Source organism: Numida meleagris, chromosome 3 (genome assembly GCF_002078875.1).
Source record: "Numida meleagris isolate 19003 breed g44 Domestic line chromosome 3, NumMel1.0, whole genome shotgun sequence".
In the NCBI taxonomy this organism is placed as follows: Eukaryota; Metazoa; Chordata; class Aves; order Galliformes; family Numididae; genus Numida; species Numida meleagris.
Window position 1 is genome coordinate 30,765,688 of NC_034411.1, and position 16,009 is coordinate 30,781,696.

Sequence of the window (16,009 nt, forward strand, 5' to 3'; positions counted from 1 at the left end):
AATGATTATCCTAGAGCATTTTCTGCCCTGCAGACAATGCAGCATGGGCAGGCATGATATTCCATCCTATGCTGACACAACCACCTTTGGGACCTTTGGCAGCAGAAGTGTCCTCTAGGCTGGCATGAACTTGGCACAGGTTGGATGAAGGTAAGAGGTCTGGGAAGATAAGGGGGCCTGACAATCTGGCAGGTCTGGTGTTTTCCCTCTGTGGAATGATATGAAGAAAACATATTCACACCCACATGACGGATTTCACCTCCAAGGTACCACACTCTAGTTGTACTGGGAGCACATGGTAGGGAAGGTAGGCACAACCAGCCCACAGCCCAGCTCACCAGCATCTGGTTTTTCCCTCCAGAAAAGCACCCACAGACTGGCTGCATTGGACTGCTTAGGTTGTTGAGTTGAAAGAGGGTTTAATAACAGTCAGTCAGAGCCAAATTGTTTGAGATGTGAGGGTAGGCTGGGCTGGGAGAAGAGCATGGGGAATTTGTTGGACCTACTGTGACCTCTACTGGCTTGGTCTGAAATTGGTGTGCTGGTTGGCCTGGTCTCACCAGAGCATAGTGGGAGCTGGTCCCCTTGCTGCAGAGCTCCCAGGAGCTCCCGTACTGCAGACCCTGGGGATTTCTGCCCTGGTACAGGCTTCAGTCTCATTCCTGATGCACATGTAAGGCAGCTCTCCCACTTACTCATCTCCAGTAGTACTTATGGGGAAAAGTTAGGGCACTCAAGGCTTTCAGCACCACTACACTCCAAGCACCAAATTATCTGCTTTGATCTCTACGCATGACCACAGAAAGACCTCATTCACAGAAATGGATTGGGTTTAAAAAAGAAAATCCTTTGAGTTTTAAAAAAAAAATCCTTCTGAAACAAAAATCTGTGCGCCTTTGTAACACATCAGTTCACAAACAACAGAAGTAGCAAAATCAAAGGCATGGAAAACCTCAGTGCAGGAGCCAGAGCAAATGGACATCACAGCTGCCAGATGAAGCACTGTGCTGCACCCTCCAGTTCTGGGGCCTCCAGAAGAAGCTGCTGCATCACTTCTGTTTAGCTCAGGGGTTTGATCTTTTCTGTGCAGTCAGAGAGCAGGAAGGTTTTCTTTTTAAAGGAAATCGGAGCTTTCAGTTTAATCTGTGCTTTTAGGAATGGCCAGGTCTTAATCCAAGCCTGGAGTTTGGACTGTTTTAAATAGATGTTGTGTGACATTTCAGAGCTAGCTGCATTTAATTGGTGGCCTAGAGTCTGTTACCACAGCTTTGTATGCAATGTTAGATTAAAGTTTGATGAAAAACATTAAGACACTCTCACCCACATACCGCTCTCCATCCCTAAAGAAATACAGGGGTAGAGAGAGAGGCAAAATCATTAGCAAGCCAGTTGGGTTCTGAACCTTACTTCGAAAATCAAAACCAGAGACTCACTGGTGGTGACATATTAAAGTGTCACAAACTGCTCCCATACAAGGCATCACAGAAATAGTTTTGATGGAGTTTGTGTCTTTCCTATGCAAGCTACTGCTTCTCCAGCAGCGCAAATGCATCTTGCAGCAGAACTTCTCCAGCAGTTTCGTGTCTCCAGCACAGTCTCTCCTGCAGCACTGAGCCAGACTGAGTGGCTCATACAGCTTCAGTGGGGTTTGCACTCATTTGACCTTTCTTGTAATCCAAATACCCTTCATCCCAGTGAGCACACCTTCTTCTGGCCTGTTTGTTCCTGCTAAACAAGGGAAAGATTCTCACCAGTGCTGCAATGTGTACTGAACAAACACCGTGTCATGATTTAAGAACAAAATCTGGTGACATGAAATACAGACATTTCCAGCCTCCTAGAAGGCATTCCTGGGTTACGGAGATATCTTTGGAAAAGCTGAGGCACGCGGGCACATGACACTATGTGCCCTCATCAGCCAACCTTTGTCTCGATCTGTCAGACTACTTCTCTCCCATATAACATAGCGTATTGGCTGGTGTACTCAATCATACTGTGATGCTTTAGCAAGAGCCCAGCCTTTCTTTATCAAAGGGGCTGCCTGCGTAGAAGAGAGGAAGTGGCTGGTACACCTCCTGACCCTCTGATAGAGGACATTGCCCCAGCGAAAACCAGTGATAACAAGGAACAAATGATGGTGAAAATCACAAGGCAGAAAGCTATACATTTACCTTTACCCTTGCGTTTTTTATTGCCACACCACCCAAAAGATTCAAGCTCTGATCTTTTGCCCCTCAGTACAATGCTGACATACATTTGCCAAGGGCTGAGATCTGCCCCAAGCCCCATGAAAGCTGAGACAGCCAGATGAATGAACCGGCACAGGGTGAAGAAATGAGAAAGGGAGCTCCTAAAGATGCATGATGCTCCACCCCTGGGGCTGAATTATCCTAGGTAAGCCAAATGTTTCCCTTTTGGCCTGCAAGAAAAATTGTGCTGTTGAAGGAATTACGATTGCAGCTGTGGGAAAAGCTGCTGTACGATATCAGTCCTGACGTGGCTGAAGCAAAGCCCTCTGAGTTCATGTGTTCAGGGTGGAGTGAGGCAAGATAACTGTACAAGAAAGAGACTCCAGCACTCTCAAAACAAGAGTCTCAACAACAGGCTAGGAGGGACTGCACAGGAAGGCAGTTGTGGGCTTTGCAGTAAGCTGTAGGCTGAATCCCCAAAGCTGGAAAGTTCCTTTCAGTGTCCGTATAAATATATCTTTAAGTTATTTTTAAGTGTGTGTTTTGAAACTGAAATATATTTAGACCAGTTAAATGAAAATGCGGTTTTCAGACTGCTTCTTTAGAAATTTCCCACGCTGGGAAGCCTACTCGTCCCATGCCCAGGCTGCCCAGTCCTACAGCCACCTCTGGGTCAGAAGTAGGGGCTCCTCTCTGGACCAGGCAGCCAAGGTGCAGCCCCAGGGCCAGCATAGGGGGCTAGTAGCCTGGGTGATTGTTGGCCCAAGCATGTGAGAGTGGGGTAAGATGTGGTGCTGCACATGAGGAAGGCCTAGGAGGAAATCCTGGATCTGGAGAAAGCAAACCTTCTCCTTCCTGGGAGCCACGGCCAAATGACTTTCCCAGGGCGCAGCAGGGGTCACGACGGCCATCTCTTCCCAACGCAACACAGAGTTGGGGTCCTCGTCACGTGTGGTCTGATCCCACAGCACTTGCTGCGGAACCAGGATGTTGTTTTGGCCAAGCTCCAGGCTGGCCACCACTGTTTCATAGAAGCTACGGAAAAAGCTCAGTACTGCAGCCCCTCTTGCCCAGTGGGTGGAAATGGCACTCACATTTCCCACCAAGGATGGCAGCATTCCGTGCTCTGCCTCTTTCTTCCCCTGAAGAAGCTTTGATGGGTGGGGAATTTCTCCTTGCTGCCCCCAAGCTGTTTTGCAGCGCTGCTTTATACACAGGAACAGTTTTCTGTCCCATGCCAGTGAGCACTGTTTCGCAGTGGATGATGTCCTCCTACCTGCGCTTAAGGCTGAAGGAGAAACACAGTTACTTATGCTCTGGTTCACATAAAATAATGCTGGGAGTGGCACCATGTAGAAAAATGTCTTTTCTTCCGTATTGTTTTCGTGCTTTTTGCATTATCCATCCATCTTGCAAGCAATATTCTCAAAAGTTTTCCCAATGGATTTCAGCCGGCTGGGTTGATTTAGGAAAAACCTTTTGAAGATCCTCCGCTGTAGCCTGCACAGTTGGATTGCTTTTCGGGGGAGTTCTGGGAAGTGCACATCTAGCAAAACTTCTTTCCAGGACTCTGATTTTTCTTTTCCAGCTTTTATAGATAGTCCAGCTGGAACAGCAGAAAGATGTATGCTATAGTTTAGAAATCTGACCTAGTTCCTTTAATCCGCACTAGCCACAGGAGCTCTCAGAGGGCTCAGCATCAGTGCACAGCCTCACCAGATCACTTGTAACACAGGCTTTAAAGAAACAGCTTCATGCAAGAGTAAAAACATCCTTTGATTGCTGTTAAAAATGATGGAAAAAAAAGGGGCAGGGGGAACTTTGAGCTTAAGAAGCAGCAAAATTCAAATGAGTTTGGTTTCTTCTGCACATAAATGAAAGCTAAATGTTCTGCTATGCAGCCATCAGAGCAGGGGAATTCCAGAAAATTGAGTGAGAGATGTATTGGGTAAATACAAATACAGGATTAACAGCAGCTGACCCAATGGCAGAACCCCAATCAATCAAACTGCTGAAATGAAAGACAGAGCTTACAGTAAGGCCTGATTCCCTCCTTGCTCCCCTGCACATCCCCAATGCATCGTTCCCCAGTGGGCAGGTTGCCATCTGTGGAAAGGCTGCTGCAGGGGGTGGCGAGACTGCAAAACTGTTATTAAACCCCAAAGCAAAGCAATGCTGATGCTTTCCCCACCCCCACTGCTATCCTTAAAGATCCAAAGCCACCTCTCTGAGCACCACTTCTCCCAGATTCATCAGCCAAGCTGTTTGTGATTTCTTTCTTTTTTTTCCGTAACACACAAAAAGGGCTTCTTTTCTTTTCTCTTTTCATTTCTTTTCTTTTTTTCTTTTTCCTGAGTGAGGGACTATTGGCTGTAATAGAGGAAGGGTAGGAAACCCACTTCTAGGGTTTCCTTTTCTCAGTGAAAGCAGAGGTGTTTATAAACCATATTCTCAGCTTCCTTGGAGTCCGGTCTCTTTGCAAGCTGCTCGTGTCCTAGGATGATAGGTGCTGCACAAAAAGTCAGAGGAGGAGCAGACCTGCTCTCCTTCTAGTTGAAGCCAACGACAACATTGCTTATCCTAAATCACCCTCATCTTTTCCCTTTCTCATTATAGAAGCGCTTTCCCAGGCTCCCAGCCATTCTCAATAGCAGTGCCCCAGCCCCCTCTGTTTCTTTTTTACCAGGACTGTAGACTATATTCCCTTCCCACGAGAAAATGCCATTATAACATTCGCTACTTTTTTTTCTCCTCCCATCCCACTCCCATTTCTGTTTTCTTTTGGCCTACACTGGGAAGAGCTATCCACCCAGCCTTGCCCACTGACACTGCACCTCCCGTCCAAACAGCTGCAGCTCATCCAAAACATGGTCCTGCAGAGGGACAGCTGGACTGGTTCCTTGCTATGCATATTACTCCAGCTCTGGTAACATTGAGCTTTGGCCACCATTGACCAAATGTGGCCCATCTGCACCGGCCCTTCCCTGAAATTCCCCACATCTCCTCCCTGGGCTTGGTTTTATTTCTCCAGAACTTGGAGGCCAGATGTTCCCACCACCCTCCTCACTCCTCCACGAGGAGGGAGAGCAGCTCAGGGCCTAGCTACTGCTGTTGGAAATCGTCTCTTGCCTCATGAGTTGGATGCATCTTGCAAAGCATCCCAACAGCAGCAGTGTGCTCGCCTCTTTGCTTTGATCAGCCTTGTCGAGGAGAACAGGGTACAAAAAGGACATTTGTTAAGATCAGCTATAAAAATGTAAGAGGTTGCCAGTACGTGCCCTGTGCCAAAATTTCTCTTCACTCAGTGCTGTTCTGTGTGGGGATATTCTGGCAAGGGAGTTTTGTTTTGCTGGATTTTAGGCGATGGGAATTTTGCTTTTGTTTCCCAGAATTCACATGCAGCTTGAAGGGTTTTTCCAGAACAAAATCCATCCTGCATTCTATCAGGCCAAGTGGCATTCTGGCTGTACAAAAGCAGAAATACAACTATAATAACAATAATCTGAATGATGAGTTCATTCAGGATAGGACAGGTAGACAGAAAGACAGACAGACAAGCATCAGTCAGGCGTACAAACCTTCCTGCCTTTTAGCACCCAAAATGGAGCTGCAGTTGGCTACAGGCCTCTGGCAGCCCAGTGCCCATGCCTGTCGCACACCACTGCCCAGCTGCTGTGTTTGCCCTGACACTTCTGTGCACAGCCGGACCCCCAGCTCACCCTTAGTCAAAGGGTCCTTTCTTATTCCCCCACCACCTCCCCATTTCCACGCGTTGCTGGCATTCAAGGCAAATATTTCTCCCAGCCTTGGCCAGCTCTTCCCCCCTCCTTGCTTTTCGGAGGCCCCTTTATCAGGCAAGGCCACGGCGAGCCAGGCAAACATTACCTCAGGGGCACTGTGAATCGGGGCTAGGGGTGTGAATAGGTCCCACACATTCCCTCCAGCCTCTTCCCTTTCCTATAGCAACCACGTCGGGAGCCAGCAGGTCACACAGCCCCTCCGTTGTGCAGCCGGGGGCCAGGGGGGCTGAGGTTTCACCGCCCCGTCTGGGAGCAGGCTGCAGGACGGGAGGTGGCTTCCCAAATTGCACGGGATGGCACAGTGTCACCGGGCAAGGGGTGACAGTGGGGTGCCAGGAAGAGAAAGAGTGTGGCAGATATTTCCATCGCCTCCTGGTATCACCACAGGAGTCCTGGGAAGAAACTCTAAGAGCAGAGCTGTCTTAAATAAACCAAAATAACATTAACATGGTAATATTCCTTCTAGGAAGCAAGATGAGACCTGTCTATCCAGGGTACCAGAGCAGATCTTTTGACTGAAGGGCTCCAGAAGGAGGAAAAGAACCTCGGGGTGGTGGTCAGTGCTCAGCTGAACACGAGCCACCAGTGTGCCCAGGCAGCAAAGAACACCAACGGCACCCTGGCTTTGATCAAAAATAATGCAGCAGCAGGAGCAGGGAAGTGATCGTCCCTCTGTACTCAGCTCTGGTGAGGCCGCACCTCAAGTACTGTGTTCCACTCTGGGCCCCTCACTACAAAAAAGACACCGAGGCCCTGGAGAGTGTCCAGAGAAGGGCAAGAAAGCTGTGAAGGTTCTGGAGCACAAGTCTTATGGGGAGAGATTGAGGGAGCTGGGGTTGTTCCGTCTGGAGAAGAGGAAGCTCAAGGGAGACCTTGTGTAACTCTCTACAACACCCTGAAAAGAGGTTGTGGTCAGGTGGGGGTCAGCCTCTTCTCTCTTATAACTGTGATAGGATGAGAGATAACAGCCTCAAGTTGTGCTAGAGGAGGTTCAGGTTGGATATTAGGAAGAATTTCTTCTCAGAAAGAGTGGTGAGGCACTGGAATGGGCTGCCCAGGGAGGTGGTGGAGTCACCGTCCCTGGAGGTGTTCAAGAACCATGTGGATGTGGCACTGAGGGACATGGTCAGTGGGCATGGTGAAGATGGGTTGGTGGTTGGATGAGATGATCTTAGAGATCTTTTCCAACCTTAATGATTCTATAACACTGGATAAACTCCCTACAACTGGCACATGCAGTGTGCATAAGCTCGGTGCAATCTCCTTCTCTATCACACCCAGGTGTGGCAGGGTTTGGTGCTTTGCCACTGCCAGAGCAGCCACTCCTGGAGATGATAAGGCACTGAGTTGCCCTTGCAGGTATTCCTGCAGGGTCCGACCAGTACCATGGCAGCAGAGATTGCTCTTATGTTACAGTTTGGGACACATTTGCTGTACTCCTCTACTCCATCCTCTGCTTTAAGACACTCCCCCAGGAGCCATTTCAGTCACAGGCACAGCAGACCCCTGGCAGAGAACGGCCATGGATGGGTGCAGTACTCACAGTGGGATCAGCTGAGCCCATCAGAGAGCTCTCAGTCTAAAAACAGAGACATTAAACATTGATTTGTGATCCAGGATGGGAAGTAGGATTAGTTATAGACATACAAACATGAAAGGTAATCTACTCAGGCATCATCAGCTCTATCTAGGAGATATAAGCCTCTCCAAAAACACCACAGGAAGGAACTCCATCCTTAGGTTGCTTGCTCCAGCATTAGTTGGATAGTTTTTCCTAATATCGTATCTCAGATATTCTCAGATTCTTACATGTGCTCAGCCTCATACCAGCTGGAGCTTTTTCAGGACCTGTGGATTTACTCCTAAGTATAAAGGGAAACTGTCCATATAAATCCTTCTGTTTCCAAAATGAGTGTGTAGTGGTTACTTTACCAACATTTTTTTTGTCACAGTAGTAGTCGTCAGGCCCTAGGAATTGTTCAGATAGAGAGGAAAGCGTGGTCTTCCCAAAAACCCACCACATGATTCATGGAGCATTAGGCTGCTGACAAAAAGTGGGTAGCAGGGAGTTGGACGCCGGGAAAGCGATAGTGATAGTGACTAATATCCTGACAGCCAGGAGCTGTTTTGGCTCCTCTACCCACGCCTGAGACCCTCCATCACTCTTGTGGTTTCACAGTCATATATTCCACATTCTAAAAAAGCCCTTGCTCTGCCTCAAAGGCTTGTGCAAGGCCCACCCAAACAACGGAAGAAACTCACTGACCGAAGGAAAACTGATTGCACCCGAAGCGCTGACACACACACCGCACAACTCAACCAGAAGCTGAGCCCGAGTGTTTTTCTCCACTCTTGGACTCTTGGGAACTTCACAGCTCAGCAACAGGATGGAAATAACTGAGAGAGGTGTGTTTTTGTGTGGATGAGTGGATAGAGCCCTTTGAACAAGTTCCTACATCCTCTATCAGTTGAGTGAGAGAATGGGGTTTGTCCTGAGATCTTCTGGGATGAAGATAAAATATCTGCCACCTTCTGCTGGTTCAAGGATGGGCAATTCTCTCCTTGTACGTAGCCCTCTGGGTCTACACCCCCTTTCCTGCTCTGTGACAAGGAGTCAGCCTCTGTACCACAGCCCAATGCCCATGGCCATGACTACCACACAGTGAGGCCTGTACCTGCCAAATGATGCAGAAAAATAGCCCTCCAGCCATGGTGCAGGGAGGAGGCTGGGGAACAGCAAAGAGCAGGCTGTCAGCAATAAGAATGGTTGCTGGAGCCCATAACCTTCTCCCCATGGGCTTCTGAGGGCCTTGGGAAAGAGGGATCATGAGAAAGAAGGGCCCTGTGCCAATGATGTGGCCTGGCAGACCCCTGGCTGAGGACTGTCATCCCAGTTCCACAGGATGATGTGATGGGGTATGGCACAGGCATGGTGAGTTGTCAGATGTTATGTCAAGTAATAAGACACAAGTTTGACACAGAAATACCCTTTGGCCTCACATGGACTCACTCCAGAGCCAGGTACTGCCCCAACACAGAGTCGTCACTTGGGGCATCTGAACCAGGATCACCTGCATCCCTGGGGAAGGGTCTGTGCTGGTTCCCAACCTCTGACAAGCCATCAGCATCAAGAGGGGCTGAATATCGCCACACTGACAGCTTCAGTATGCAGAGGCACACACATTCCTTCCACCTGACTCCAGGGCAGAAAACCAGGTGCTGCCTGGCAGCAGGCTGTGCTTTTTTGGGGTTGGGATCTTTGCCAAGCTGGCCAGTTTGGTACATAGGCCCCACTGGATTCACAGTACAGCAGGGAGAGCATGCTTCTGACAGTCCCTAGTCTCAGGCCCAGAGGCTGCTCACTGTTCTTCCCACCCAGAGACTTTGAGCAAGGAGCCTGGTGGAGAAGGTAGCTCCCATCCCTGTAGCTGATGGGTCTAGAGGTGAGGTCTCTGCCTCCACCAAGCCCAAAGGCTTGTGAAGGAAATTAGCAGAACTTATGAACTGTCAGATGATGCTCCATCCTAACATAGAGGTGGTACCAGTCACAACTTCTTCCCTAAGCCCATGAAACTCTATATATCCCATATGCCTTTGCCTCTTCCCCAGGTATTCCCATGGAGGAGAAAACACAGATTTGGGGTTAAAGCACTGGGCTCAGGACCCCCTCCTCTGCATGCAGAAAGCAAATCCCTCCTTGTCTCAGTTTCCCCCTGGGAGCCAGGGCTAACTACTCATGTCCCTGTTCACCTGGAGTGGTGGGAAAAGAAAGCTGCTGATGACTGTGTAGGCATCAGGCCTCATGCTTCCTGGTGGGAAGAAGGTTAAGACAGCTCATGAGTCAAATCTGCAGCTTAATTAAAGTTAAAGACAAGCAGGAGATGGTACGGAAGCATTTGCCCAAAGGCCACTTATCCAGCCACCCCCATGCATGCAAAGCCTCAGTTTGAGGCATCTGTACCTCTGCAGGGACACATCCCCTGCTCCCGGGCTGTGGGGAGCCGGGCTACCTCCTGCCCCCAGCCCTGCAAATTAGGAGCTATTCTTGCTAGTTCATTGGAAACACAGAGTTCCCAGAAAAGGCACTTCCACAAAAAAAAAAAAAAAAAAAAAAAAAAGTCCCTTCCTAAAGGCCCTTCCTGCTAACGGGAACCTGCAGCAAGGCACTCACCTTTGTCTTCCTGCCCCACTGCCACCTACCCTAAGCACCAAGGGTGATGTTTACCGAACATCTCCTTAAGAAGCAGAGGCAATAGGAAGGTAAGAGGGTGGCCCAGCTACCAGAGTGGGAAATGCAGTGGTCTGAAAGCAATTGGCCACAAATTGAAGTGGTTTATTTCTGGTAACTCAGCCACAGCAGCTTCCAGTAATGCTCATAAAGCTCCTTTCCGCTTGAGAGATGGTGGCTTCCAGGGGCCATCACAGCTAAATCTCCAGTCTGGCTTCCCTTAAAGCATGCTGGTGGATGCCTGAAGTCAATGAGGGAGCTGAGGCTGCCCAAGATCCCACATGGGAGACACCAAAGATTTCCTAACAGAACTCAGGAGGCACTTTTACAACTCTGAGTAGTAGCAAGCAAACCTCAGATGGTCTGGCCAGCATCCACACATTTGGTAAACAAAGGGGAAGTGTGGCTAATGAAGACTACCTGTCCTTGTCATTCCTAAGACCTGCCTTACCTGAACAGGGATTCCCAAAGTCCTGCTCTGAGCAGACTGCTCACATCACCTCAGTCCCACCAAGCCCAAGAGTAGGCAGCTTCAGCTAGGAACAGCTGCGTCTTTCCCTCATATCTGCTCTAGACTTAACGGTGCCTCACATCTGCACTGCTCCATGGGGAAGCTGGGATGTTGCCTAAAAGACATCTCTCCGGGGAGCTGCAGGAACAAAACTACAGCACATCAAAGCCCAATCTTGTCCAGAGCTGTGATACAACCAAGATGCCATTGCTTCATGCTATAAAAATGCCACCAGAGCCACACCAAGGTGGAGCAATGGAAGCTGAAGGCATGGTCCAGGCAGCTACCACAAACCATTCTCTTGTTGTGCCAGATCTGATCACCAACTCATTGCAGACTGCACACGGTTACTCCTGACCACACGGGTCCAGCTCCTCATCGCTGCCCTCGCCCCGACCAAAGCGACTTTGGATCTTGGCTCCAAGTAGCTAACCAGCACCACCTGGGGCACCTGACGGAGCATTTGGCAAACACTGCTTGTTGGTTATTAAAGGTATGACATACATCCTGCACTTTAGTGTTCGGCTGGGTTCCAGGGTTGCACAACAATCCCTGTTATCTGCCTGGAGTTTGGCCCCTTGGCATTTCAGCCTGCGCCCCCTTCACCAAAGACTGAAAGCTGTGACACAGTAAAGCCTCTCTGGGTTTCCCTACACCATTAATTCCAGGACCACACTGACCCTTTTTCCCCCACCTCAAGCTACCAGCAAGGCCACAGTACTCCCTTGCTTGAGTTCACTCACTTTTCAAGTGGCTCTCTGTTTTATTTCCTTTCCTCTCATTTTGAGGCTCAGAGCTGATCATGAGGCTCTGATGAGGAAGGCAGCACTAGCACAGGGAAGGATGGAGCAGTGCAGAAAGCCAAAGCCCCTGCCCATGCCAAGCACACTCAACAGGCAGCTTCCAGCCCAGGGTACCCTGTGGCTATAGCAAGGGGAGAAGGAACCTCGTTCACAGCTGACATGGAAATGATGGAGATCGGCATAGAGCACTCCCTCCAATTCTGGGCTGTCCTTGGGGCAGTCATTTTGAATACTGAGCTTGTCTCTGAATTCCCTGCCAAGTTTCAGTCATGGGGATGAATAGAGAGAGAAATACATACAGTAAAAGTGGAGCAAGGCAAGGGGAGGGAAGATATGTTATCTTCAGCATGTCAACTGAGGAGAGAAGTGCCCGAGCACAGGAAGGCAAGCAAAGCAACATGTGCTAGCATGAGGTTTTGCCTCAAAGCCAGCCAGGGACAACACTGGACAAGAATGTGAGGTGCTGCATCAAGGGCAAAGAACCCCTGTGGGGAAGGCGGAGGAGGAAGAGAATAAGGTGCATAGGAGGTTGTTAGCACCTTCCTCCTCACAGAGCTCCAGCAAGCAGGAATATCTAGAAGCCTTTCAGCTCTAGAGAAGTCAGTCAGTGAGGACTGAGAGCCAGCAAAGATGGAACATGTGCCATTTCTATGTCCATTGCTTACCCTGGGCTGGGGTCCCCTTTGCCTGCTGGGGCTGGTCCCTTGGTAGGGCCCCAACACCTTTCCTGCTCATGCCCTCCACATCTGCCTTCCCTGGCACTGTTGCCCCCTTCCTGCATCAGTGTGGGCTTCCAATGAATGAACCTTGTCCTCTGGCAGTGACAGAATTGCCCTCAGCTGTGCTGGAGGTGGCCTCCCCAGGCCGAGCATCTCTGTCACAGTGGCATTTTGCCAGCTCAGGACTCAAATGCAGCCCAGCCCAGGCTCCCCCAGACCTGCTCAGCTCCCTGCAGGACCCACAGCACTTCCCCCTGCAGCCTCAGTGCTAGCAGCAGGGCAGGGAGAGGTTTCTGGTAGGGAAAGGGAAAAAAAATGCAGAAGCTGGCAGAAAGAGATGAGCTGGTGGCATCTGCCATGTCACCTCTTTGTGAAGGCTTGGGTTCCTTTATGTTCAGTTCTGCAAACAGCAGCAAATAGTGAGCATTAACATTAATACTGGTACTTTGATTATTGTTACTAGCAACATAGCTGACCTGCTTGAGGACTGGAGGAAAGCCTCTTAGCAGATCCAGAGCAGAGTGAAGTCAAAGAGAGAATGAAGTGCTCCCCCTGCCCTGCACAATGCACAAGGAAAGTTGTGCTCCTGCTGTTCCCCTGATTTTATTTAACCCACGGTACAAGACTCCTTTCCACAACATGCCAAAGTGCCTCAGTACCTATGCACGGGGCCAAGCCCTCGCGGCAGCGCTGAGCTGGCCAGTGAGCTGAGCCAGCGGCTGGCAAGAGGAAATGAATCCCCAGGCCATTCAGCCACAAGGCCGTTAGAAGCTAACAGGGGAAGTTTATTAAAAAATAATAGTGGCGATAAAAAGGAGGCAAGGAAGCCGCCTTGGAAGCCGTTCAACCACGAGGCCCCTTCAAATGCAAACACCCACCAGCCTCCCCTGGCTGCACAGCACTGCAGGCCGCAGCCATCAGCTCTGCTGATGTCCAGCGCCAGATAACTTCTGATCAAAACCAGCCCCCACCAGCACTGCTGGGAATGAAACACATCCCCTCTCCGCCTTCTGCCAGCACTGGTTCCCGCCTGGCCAGCGATGAATGAAAGCATTTCACAGAAGCTGCCAGTGCCGCTTCCCAGCAGTTTTCCTCCCTGCAGCTGGGGATTCCCCAGCGCCTGCCTGAGGCTTGCCCAGAGCCCGCTCCCCACAAGGCAGCAGCGGGACCCTCCCAGCCTTCCACCCACACTTTCTTTCACTTTGTTTACAAACAAAGTGCAACTTGAGGCTCGGGGTGCAGCCTGTGGCTCCCCCTGATATCACAGGAGTCAGGTCTGACGTCCCCTGAGGAACGTGCACCTTGTAATGCTATTTCCTGAGCTCTCCTTCCCCTACGTCCCCTTCAGCACCACCACTGGGAAGGGTGAGGAGATGGGAAAGTCCCAAGTCCCCCAACTCCCCTCTAGTCCATTCTCCAGCTGAGGAGCCAGAGTGTGACCAAGACCCACGAGGGTCTCCCGTAGGAGCAAAATGCAATGCTCAGTTTTCCATTAGACTTGCACCGCATCACTCCCATTGCAAATCTCTCCATGTGGAAGAAAGTTCAGCATGACCCAGTGTAGGGGCAGTACATTCAGCTGGGGCTTCTGGGGCTCAGAATGTCTCAGGGCAGAGCCATGACCACAGCTGGGCCACCATTAGTGTACTGGATTTGGCTGAGACCTGCCTGACAAGGTCACAATGGAGACAGAAAGCACTGTCCTGAGGCTGGTTAATGCACACTGTCCCTCACACTCACCAAGCACCTGTGCAAGCCAGAGGCGGGGCTAGATCAACCTTTGGGAACCAAAGGCATCTTCCAGTGAGGTGCTTCAGGTGGACCCCTGGAGGGGCTCGTGGGCGTGAATTGTTCCCAGGATGATCAGACCCCCACATATCTCACTGTGAGCACAGCCAGTGTGAGGGCAGAGCATGCCAGCTCAGGTGCCCCATGCACGTAACTGGCTTCATCTTGCTGGTCCTGGAGGAGGGTCTACCCAAAAAACTACCAGCTAATGCTCACCCAGCAGATTTCCCCTTCCCCATGCAGCTCACTCTGCCCTGAAGAAGGTGGGCTTGAAACAGTCCCCTCATCCCCAAGTGCAAGATTCTTCCTTCAGGCAGGCACAGACTCTTTGGGAGATCATGGTCAGATGCAGGTGAGACTGTATTAGCCCTCACCATCTGCCAGCTCTGGCCACCCACATCCATTAGGAGCTTCCTACCTCCCAGAGGGGACTTGGCTTTCCAGACCCCCCTGAAAGTTTGCCAGGGATGCTGAGGCAGCACCAGAGGTGGCAGGAGCCCCATCCAACAGCCTATGACATACTAATCCTGGGATTAACTGGAGTTCAGAGGTTAATTACAAAGGTGTGGAGAGGGAGGGGGAGAGAACAGGGGCCACAGGAAGACCCAAAATAACTCCTCCTTCTAAGAAACAAGCCTGGACCCAGGTTGCTGCATTTTCAGAAAGACATAATGAAGAAGGCAATGCTCTGGGAACATGTGATCTCTCACCTGAGGCTGGAGGGATAACCCCAGCTGGGTCACCCTGATTCTTGACCCATCTTTGGTTAGCCACCAAGCAGCCAGCTTGCAAAGCTAACACAGCCTTCCCACAGAAGTGTGAGAACTAAACCCACTGGAAACTGTGCATGGCTCCAGCACAACCCAGGCCATGCAGGAACATAAACTGGAGATGTGAGGGGTAAATACCTCAGTGGGAGGGCAGCAGAATTTACAAATCTTCCCACCCAGACTGATTTCAGACATCCCTGCAGTGCCAAGAGACACCATGCAGGGAGACCTGAATAGGCTCCCAGGCTGAAAGCAGCGTAAACACTTGAACCTCAACTCATTATCAGAAAACATCACTAATTCACTCCAGCACAACTGTCCTAAGTGTGGTTGTCTGGATTCCAGGCCATGAAGCAGCTATCTCCACAGGACACTACTCTGGATTAAGTAGCAGTATGCAAAGAGAGATGCCCAGGTGCTCTGCCAGGCAGCCTCTGCACAACCCACTGAGCCGTGCTGACCCCAAGAGGGATGGCGAGGGCCTCCCCAGGCAGGAGCTCCAGGCCTCAGCCCCAGAGGAGATAATGCCAGCCCACCAACATGTTTCTGGCATGCCCCTCTCCCACCCCATCACCACTGTGTCCCCAGGGATTCCCTCAGAGATGTCACCAGTCAGGAACTGCAGCATACAAGTACACATCTGGAAGGAGTTAGATGACGAAAGCCTCTGCCAGCTGTCTTCATTTAGATTTGTTCATACTTGGAAGTGCTGTGTAGCGTGATCTGTAAAATAAAAAGTTACACTGATTGACATGAGCCAAGGGTTTCCTCTGAGACGCTCTCAGCCCCCATCACCTCCTCCTGGGAAGCCAGCATTAGCGCTTATTACATCCTGGATGCCGGCTGCGTACAGCAGAGGAGGCTACACAAGAACAATGAGGGTGCAGCAGTTAACCATCACCTCTCTTCCTGCTAGAGCACAGCCAGCTCCTGCAGGGTAGGGCATCTGTGGGAACATTACCCTGGCTAACACCAGGGCGGCCCTGGTGACACCCCAAGGGGACCCCACTGGGAAGCCAGGACCCACCCCTGGGGGCTTTACCCCCTGCTGGGTGCAGCAGCTCAGGAGGTCCTGGGGGTTGCAGGGCTCCCAGTTCCTCCCCTAAGGGACAGAGGAGACACAAGCCCTGTCATGACCATTGCTTAGGCATCCCTTACCCTGAGTTTAGCTTAAACATTTGCAATATCATTGAGCTCAGGA